We start from the raw sequence: 10,148 nt of genomic DNA, 5'->3' as shown, positions 1-10,148 counted from the left end.
AGAGTGGAAGAATTAGGATTCCAACATTGGTATGTGCTGTTGTTTCCATAGTACATGCCTAACACCTGATGCAAAAGCAAAGGTTGCACAGCCAGGGACCCTATTTGGTAAGTTTGCCAAGAGGAGAAATGAAGTGTGAAGTAGTCTGGGTCTTAAATGTCAGAGCCAGAAAAATGAACTTGATCTTGTGGGTAATGGAAAGCCATTGGAGGTGTTTGAGCAGAGGAGTTGATCTGGCAGCCTTTTAGGGTACGGTGAAGAAGAAGGGTTCACAGCAGACAGGTGCAGGAGTTTCAAAGTAGAAATAAGCCAGGAGCAGCAGGAAGCTGGTCAGCGTCTCTGTACACACAGACTGCCAACCAAACAGCTCCCAGCCAGCACTTTCTCTGCATTCCATCATTGTATTGTCCTTGATGCTGGCTGGAGTCTGCCCTTGGCATTCACTCTGTATATAAATCCAAGTATATCAGGCCAAGGCTTCAGTGAAAAGATAGAAATGATTTTTACCTGGTGTGGATATGAGCACAGGAGGCTCTGGAGCCAACTGTCTGCATTTGAACCTCGGCTCAACTCTCACCAGCTTTGTTACCCTGAAAAAACCACTTACACTCTCTGGATCTCCTTTTCCACCCATAAAACAGGTTGGAGGACAGTATTCACCTTGGAATGAGGACCCAGTGACCTAGGGTGTTTCTACATTACCCAGCACGAGTCTGATCATGGTGACGCCTCAGAGAAGGCAGACATTTATGTGTGTATATGTGATCCTGTGAAGTCCTGATGTGGCACTGTAGGATCAGCACTGGACTGCTATCCACAAGGTTGGTGGTTCAAACCCACCAGCGCCTCCTCAGAAACCCACCACAGGGTTGCTATGTGACTCGGTGGCACTTAACAATATGGGGTCTTGTGTGTGCCAGCTGCCTGCCCTAGGACAGAGTGTTTCTTCTTCACGTTCGCTCAACCAGCTACCATAACCTGTCTTGCCCAAGGAATTTGTATTCCTTCCAACTTTGTACATTGCTCAGACATTTAAAATTCATTGATTTCTGTCCTTTCCTCGGAAGACTTCAAACTCATTTGTAAGATGGTCCTTTTGCCTTGTTATTGGAAGGGCTGGCTGAGCCATGTGGATGGAATCTATTTATTTTTAATAACTTATACCACTTCTCTCCCTTTATTACAAAAGCTGTAGCATGTTCGCTGTAGTTCGCACAAATAAGCAAAAAGAAAGAAGAACCCGGAAATAATCTCTGTGAGAATTGTAGTTCTTTTTCTTCCAGCATTTTTTAAGAAAAGGGAATGCAGTACACATTGGATTTCTACAAAATTAGATCATGCCATATGTGCTGTTACAATCCTTTCTTTCAGTCAATAAGACACTGTGAACATTTTTCCATTTCTTATCTACATCATTTTTAATAGCTTAATAGTATTCTACAGTTCCATGGAAGTATCTCACTGAGCAAATCTGCTGCAATAGACTGATTTTTAAAGTGTTAAAGAGCAAAGATGTCACTTTGAGGACTATGGTGCACCTGACCCAAGACACAGTATTTTTAATTGTCTCATATGCATGTGATAGCTGGACAATGAATAAAGAAAGGAAGACTGGAGAAAAGTTGATTCATTTGAGCAACATGGTACCATGATTTTTTCAGCCTATTTCTTTATGTTGCACATTTAGGTTGTTTCTAATTATTTACTATTAGACTAATAACCTCATGGCTAGGTATTTGTCCACTCCCAAGATTATTTCCTTAGAATAAATACTTAGACATAAAACTGCTTGGCCAAGTGTTTTTTGACTGATGTTCTCAAATTGGCCTTCCTGTTAGCAAAGTCTGACAATAATCATTTACCACATCTTTTTTCACACTGGGTTGTTGTTGTTACGTGCCGCTGAGCGACCCAGTGCAGGATTTCTGAGTCTGTACTCTTTGTGTGAGCAGAAAGCCTCATCTTCTTCCTACAAAGTGACTAGTGGGCTCAAACTGCTAAGCTTGTGGTTCAAGCCCACCAGTCACACTGGATTGTTGTTGTTAGGTGCCATTGAGTCAGTACCACATCATAGCAACCCTATGCACAACAGAACGAAACACTGTCCGGTCCTGGGCCAACCTCACAATAGCTGCTATACTTGAATCCAATGATGCTGCCACTGTGCCAATCCATCTCGTTGGGGGAGTCTTCCTCTTTTTCTCCGACCCTCCACTTTACCAAACATGATATCCTTCTCCAGTTTCTAGTTCCTCCTCATACGTCCGAAGTATGAAAAATGAATTCTGGCCATCCTGGCTTCCAAGGAGCACTCTGGCTGCACTTCTTGCAACACAGATCTAATTGTTCTTTGGCAATCCATGGTACTTTCAATATTCTCCTCCAGCACCTTAACTCAAATGCATCAATTCTTCTATGGTCTTCCTTATTCACTGTCCAGCTTTCACATGCATATGAGGTTATTGAAAATATCATGGCTTGGGTTAGGCACACCTTAGTCCTCAAACTGACATCTTTGCTCTTCAACACTTTAAAGAGGTCTTGTGCATCAGATTTGCCCAATGCAAATTACACTGGGTAATATTATGGTGGTGGTGGTGGTGTGCCATGGAGTCGGTTCTGACTCATAGCAACTCTGCTCAGGGTTTCCAAGGCTGTATATCTTTACAGGAGCAGAAAGCCTCATCTTTTTCCCATGGAACAACTGGTAGTTTCAAACTGCTGACCTTTAAGTTAGCAACCCGACTCGTAACCACTATGCTACCAGAGCTCCTTGGGCAATATTATAATAAAAGAAAATCTTGGTAAATTTAATAGGTGACAGTGTATCTAATTATTTTTATTTTGCAAATCTGTCCTTGTAGAGCCTCAAAAAGGGGAGGCAGATCTAAATGGACTTGAGAGACATGTAGAAGTGGTAAGGGAGTGTGGTGGCCTATGCTGGGCTGCCCAGATTCCTATTCAGGAATGAAGGCCTTACCGCCTCAGATGCTTGGAGCTACAGGTGGTTCTGGCCAAGGGCAGCCCAGGCCATGCCCATTTCTAGTAGGCATCCAGTTAGGGATCAGTTGTCATCTGTCCCTTCATTTCTGATTCATGGTGACCCCATGTGTGTCAGACTGTTCTGTTCTCCATAGGATTTTCAATGACTGATCCTTTGGAAATAGATCACCAGGACTTTCTCCTGAGGTGCCTTGAAGCTCCATCCATTAGCATCACTCAGGGACTTCTCAGGACCAACAAGGACTCTGAGGACTGAAGAGTTATACTAGCTTCAGAGATACCCAACAGTCAGTTGGGTTTTTTGTTGAGCCTGCATCACAATTTGACCTCTTCTTTGGCCCAATCCTGCTTCCTTCTCTTCCCTTGTGCAATGTTGACCCCAAGAGCACTCCTTTGTAAACTCCTGCATGTTAACCTTCAGCTTAGTTTGTTGAATCAGCTTCCTGGAAACCCAGCCTGCAATAGGGGCATCCTTGAATCTCCCTGGAACCCAGTGCAAGGTGTTGTGAGTGTTCAAATCTAAAACATTCCCAGAGGGCTGCAACTTTCTTCTTTCTTTGTGCTGCCAAGATAATTTGGGTCCTACCCAGAGCTACCCAAATCATAAGTCTTGGCAGGTGACCCTGGAGTGCCAGAGGCATTAAGCAGTTACTTAAGCTGGGTGGTGATTTACTATTCAGAGTTTACTCACCTTGACACCCCTCCCAGGTGATAACATCTCCAGAAATACCAAGAACCACAGTTGCCATTGAGCAATACCATCAGGGTATATTATAGATGAGGAAACTGACTCTGAGAGGGTAAGTTACTTGTTCAAGGTCACAGAGACAGTGAGTGGTGGGGATTAGATTCTATCTCATTGTACAATCAGTACTCCTTACACTTTACTAGAGCTCTTTAATGAGACTCTTAATATAATGTGCTGGCGTTGTTAGGTGTTGCTGTTAGGTGCTGTCCAGCTGGTTCTGACTCATAGTGATCCAATGCACAACAGAATGAATCATGGCCTGGTCTTGTGCCATCCTCACAATTGTTGTTACACTTGAACCCATTGCTGTGCCAATCCCTCTCATTGGGGATCTTCTTTTTCGCTGACCCTCCACTTTAAACAAGGAGCTCTGATAGCATAACTGTTATGAGTTGGGCTGCTAACTTCATGGTCATCAGATCAAAACTACCTGCAGCTCTGCGGAAGAAAGATGAGGCTTTCTGCTCCTGTAAAGATCTATAGTCTCGGAAACCCTATGCAGGGTCACTATGAGTTAGAACCGACTCCATGGCACATCACCACCTCTTTAAACAGTGTAATGTCCTTCTCCAGGAACTGGTCCCTCCTGATAACATGCCCAAAGTATGAAAGACAGCGTCTGACCATCCTGGCTTCTAAGGATCATTCTGGCTGTACTTCTCCCAACACAGATTTGTTTGTTCCTCTAACAGTACTTTCAATATTCTTCTCCAACACCATAACTCAAATGCATCAATTCTTCTACAGTCTTCCGTATTCATTGTCCAGCTTTCTCATGCATATAAGCCTATTTATTGAAAATACCATGGCTGAGGTCAGGCATACCTTAGTCATTAAACAAGTATCTTTGTTCTTGAACATTTTAAAGAGGTCTTATACAGCAGATTTGCCAAATGCCAAATGATTGATTTTTTGCCTGCTGCTTCCACGAGCAGGGGATCGAAGCAAAATGATTGTGGATCGAAGCAAAATGAACTCTTTGACTTCAATCTTTTCTCTATTTATCATGATGTTATTTATTGGTCCAGTGGTGAGTATTTTTGTTTTTTTTACATTGAGGTGCAACCCATACCAAAGGCTGTGGTCTTTGATCTTCATCAGTATTTCAAGTCCTCTTTACTTTCAGCAAGCAAGGTTGTATCATCTGCATATCGCAGGTTGTTAATGAATCTTCCTCTAACGTGATAGATTAAATAATATAATGTGATGGCTCAAATTAAATATTAGGGAAATTACAAAGTACTTTGTACAAGGTCTGGCTCATGATAAGTGGTTAATAAATGCTATCTGCTAATCAGGAACCCTCCAGGGGCTTCCTTCTTGGAATGAAATCTAAACTCCTTAGCATGACCTACAAAACCACATAGTGTCTGACATTCCCTATAATTCTACTTCCTTCAGTTCCATGAGCATACCAATTTCATGCCCACCTCAGGGCCTTTGCACTTGTTCTTAGTGCCTGGAATGTTCTTACTTTTTATTTTCAACTGACTGACCTCCCCATATCATTCAACTCAATTCAAATGTCATGTTACCTGACTGACTACCCCATCCAACCTTGCGTTGCTAACCTAGTCACCGCCTCTTTGTTGCTGAGTTTTATTTTCTTTATAGCTCTATATGTGAGCAGAAATTCTCTATTACTTTGTTTACTCTCAGTCTCTTCTATTGGAATACAAGCTCCAAGAGGGCATGGATCTCTTTTGTTCTGCTGTTATGGCACTGTAGGATACATACTGGATTGCTAACTATAAGGTTTGTGGTTCAAACCCTTCAGCCACTCCTTGAAAACTCTATACAAGATTGCTGAGTCAAAATAAACTTGACGGCATTTAACAACATATGTTCAGGATCTGGAGGAGTGCTGGGCAAAGTAGGCACCTGGTAAAGATTTATTGGCTAAATGAAGGAAAGAACAGTTGCCAACAATTTGGAGAACACACTTGAGAAACTAAGGGAGTTGGGCATCAGCTCAAACGCTCTTAGTCAAGAGATTCGACCTGTTTGCTCAGAGCTATGCTAGATGGCAACTTCTCAAAAGAGGATTTCAGAGACCTTCTGGGAAAGCATTTAGCTTTACCCAACAGTTGCGCTAGGGAAACATGGGGTCAGTCCTTGGGGCTTCCTAACTCTGAAGACTGTCCCAGTTATAGATTACAGGAGATGCTTCAGGCTGAGTTTAAGAGAGAGGAGAACTCTTTTTTAGTATAAAGCATTTTCTTGGGGCCAGTCTTAGAGGAGGGTGCCAAGACTGTCTTTCCCTATCTGCAATACAGATCCATGAAGGGGTGGGAGAAGCCCAGTTCTGATTTGGCAATGCTACCCTAAGATAAGTCTTCATCAAGACCTTGGGAAGGGGAGCCCTGGACTGCCAAGTAGCTGGCTTCTAGGTCTGGAGCCAAGGTTGGGGCTCACATTTCTCAACCCTCTGTGTTCACGTGCTCTTCTGAGCAGCCCCACTTAAATTTACTTGTTTCCCCATTATGAACATAACACATGGTCAGTGCAGAAAACCTGGAACTCTACAGAAAAAGAAAATGACTTACAAAGTTGGCCACTCTTGACAGCCTGGGTAAGCATTTTTGTTTTTTTTCTTATACATGTTTATTTAAAAACTATACTATGGTCTACATGACTTTGTGACTTTTTTCACTTTGCTATCTATTTGGGCTGTTTTCTCATGTTAGCATTCTTCTATTTTGATGTAATTGCTTTGTCATAAAATACATTTATTACATGATTAAAACCTGCCTGGTGCAGGGCGGCGGGGGAAAGTATCTATCACATAAAGGGAAGTGTCCTCTGAAATCCCTCCCCCTGGAGATAAGCATATGAACGGTGTAGTACACATGTTCAATATTTTTTGTGTGCATGTATTGATGTGTATATACTTAGCTAAATGGATCAAACTAAACAATGAAATACATCATTTGGCAGCTTAATTTCTTTCACAAAATCTGTCTTTATCACTAGGAGTCCCTGGGTGGCATAAACAATTATCCACTTAATTACTAACAGAAAGGTTGTAAATTATAAGCCACTCAGAGACACCTTGGAAGATAAGCCTGGAGATCTGCTTCTGAGAAGTCACCTTGAAAACCCCATGGAGTTCTATTCTGCACATATGGGGTCGCCATGATACAGAATCAACTTAATGGAAATGACATTTTTATTACTCCACACTTAATATCTTCAGTCATTTTAATGTTGGTATAGATTTTTATCATATTAATCTACTAATTTAGTTAGCTACTTTCCTACTGATGTTGTTGTTGTCAAGTGCTGTTGAGTGCGTTCTGACTCACAGAAACTCTGCAGAAGGTTTCCAAGGAGCAGCTGGTGAGTTTGAACCACCAACCTTGTAGCTAGCTAGCCATCTAGTCCTTATTCTATTGTACCATACCAGGACTCCATCCCTATTGATAGTCATTGTTTTTAATCTATTTATTTCTTATTAATTCCAAACAACACTCCACTGATTCTGTGTGTGTATGTGTGCATATGATCCCAAAATCACACATGATTCTGGGGATAAGTTTCTAGAGGTACAATTTCAGGGTCAAAAGAAACGAACATTTAAAATAGACATTGCCCCTATCCCCCACCCCCCAACACAGACTGTTATTAAGTCAATTCCAACTCCTAATTACCCTTTAGGACAGAGCAGAATTGTTGTTCCATAGACTTTCCAAGACTGTAAATCTTAGTGGGAGCAGGCAGCTTCATCTTTCTCTCACAGAGCTGACTTTGTGTTTGTGATGCTTAACCCACTGTGCCACATGTGCTCCTTTGTGGTTGTTGTTAGGTGCCATCGAGTCGGTACCGACCCATAGCAACTTTATGCACAGCAGAACGAAACACTGCCCGATCCTGGGCCAACCTCACTATTGTTGCCACACTTGAGTCCATTGATGCTGCCACTTGGCGAATCCATCTCTTTGAGGGTCTTCCTCTTTTTCTCTGACCCTCCACCTTACCAAACATGATATTCTTTTCCAGCGACTGTTCCCTCCTGACAATATGTCCGAAGTATGAGAGATGAAGTTTGGCCATCTTGGCCTCTAAGGAGCACTCTGGCTGCACTTCTTCCAAAACAGATTTATTGGTTCTTTTGGCAGCCCGTGGCACTTTCAATATTCTCCTCCAACACCGTAACTCAAAAGCATCAATTCTTCTATGGTCTTCCTTATTCACTGTCCAGCTTTCGCATGTATATGTGGTTATTGAAAATACTATGGCTTAAGTCAGGGGCACCTTAGTCCTCAAGCTGACATCTTTGCTCTTCAACACTTTAAAAAGTTCTTGTGCAGATTTGCCTAATGCAATATGTCATTTGATTTCTTGAATGCTGCCTCTGTGAGTGCTGATGGTTGATCCAAGAAGAATGAAGTCCCTGGCAACTTCAATCTTTTCTCCATTGATAAGAATGTTGTTTATTGGTCCAGTGGTGAGGATTTTTGTTTTCTTGACATTGAGATGTAATCCATATCGAAGGCTGTGCTCTTTGATCTTCATCAGTAAATGTTTTAAGTCCTCTTCACTTTCAGCAAGCAAGGTTGTATCATCTGCAAATCGCAGGTTGTTAATGAGTCTTCCTCCAATCTGATGCCATGTTTTTCTTCATACAACCTGGCTTCTTGGATTATTTGCTCAGCATACAGGTTGAATAAGTATGGTGAAAGGATGCAACCTTGTCACACACCTTTCTTAATTTTAAACCATTCAGTGTTCCCATGTTCTGTTCGAACAACTGCCTCTTGGTCCAGGTACAGATTCCTCAGGAGCACAATTAAGTGTTCCAGAATACTCATACTTTGCAATGTTGTCCATAGCTTGTCATGATCCACACAATCGAAAGCCTTTGCATATTCAATAAAGCACAGGTAAACATCTTTCTGATATTCTCTGCTTTCAGCCAACCCACCAAAACCATTGATCCTATCCACATGGACAGTAAATCACCACTAGGTAAGCTCCTTGACCCAGAACTTAGTGTTGATCATCTTTTTCATTTTTGTTGATCTCATGAGCCTCTCCCCGCAAAAAAGTATTTTGTTTCCATTTGTATTTTTTAAATAAGTGAAACTGGGTGTTTTCCCCATGTTTATGGCTATTTGTACTTTTTGTGTTATTCACCTATTCAATGTCATTAACACTAGCTTCTATTGAATTCCCCATCTTTTTCGTAGTGATTTGAAAGACCGCTTCATATTTGTTTTAGTAAGATTGATACTCTACCATATCTGTTGGATATTTTTCTTCTAGTGAAAATATGATTTTAAATGACTGCATACTATTTCACCTAAACCAGAATTCTAATGTTGGATATTTTACTTGTTTCCATCTCTCCCTTGCCCCCCATTACAAACAACACAATGCTGAACACCTCTCATGGACATGTTCCTACTCTTTTTCCAGCTTTTAAAGAAAAATTTGCCAGACTATAGAGATTTTGTGTGTGTGTGATCAAGGGTATGCACATTAGGGTTCTTAACCTATGCTGTTGTTAAGTTCTGTTGAGGCAGTTCCGACTCATAGCAATGCTGTATAGGGTTTCCGAGGAGTGGTGGTGGGTTGGAACCACTGACCTTGAGGTAAGCAAGCTAGAGCTTATCCTACCAACAAAAATGGTACCACTTTACACACAGACACCAATACTGTATGAGTGCCATTTGTTTGTGTTCTCAATAAAGTTAAGTGATAATACTTTTTAGCTTGACCAGTTTGAAAGGTCTATCTATTAGTTTCTTAGAGCTGCCGTAACAAATTATCAAAAACTGCATGGCTGAGAGAACAAACAAGATGGCGGATCGGGTGAAAGTATAGTAAGCTCTGTCAGCAACAACACAGAATACAGGACCAAACAGGCTCAGGGGATGGTCTCAGAACTCCGAACCACATATAAAGGAATATTTAGAAGGTTGGAAGACTTACAGCTAGGGGAATTTGTAGCAGAGTAAGAAATCCACTGCTTTCTAATCCAAGACGTTCAGCTGCTCCAGGGGCCACCATCTTGGGTGAGACCAAGTGAGAGAAGGATCAGAGCAGCCTCGGACACCTGACAGAACCGCGGAGAAAAAGGTGTGGACATTCTTTTCTTTCGGTATCTGTTCATTGGTTGCTTGCTGTCTGTGCACCTCCATTCAGGTGACTATAGGGGTGCCTGAGCTAGTGGACACCACAGCCCCACCCTCGGAGGGTTCTACTACGCATGCTCACAGAGCTCCTCAAAATTTAAAGAGACAGTTTCCACTTAAAATCAGACGGCCATAGCTGGCCCTGAACTGTTTATAAGTAGAAAAAAGACCTGAATGGGGATTGTGGAGCGGGACAGGCAGACCAAAAAGGAAATAGGCTGAAAATTAAATCCTAAATTATGTCACAACGACCAACAGTG

Source organism: Chrysochloris asiatica, unplaced genomic scaffold (assembly GCF_000296735.1).
Source record: "Chrysochloris asiatica unplaced genomic scaffold, ChrAsi1.0 scaffold00128, whole genome shotgun sequence".
In the NCBI taxonomy this organism is placed as follows: domain Eukaryota; kingdom Metazoa; phylum Chordata; class Mammalia; order Afrosoricida; family Chrysochloridae; genus Chrysochloris; species Chrysochloris asiatica.
This window is presented reverse-complemented; position numbering follows the sequence as displayed.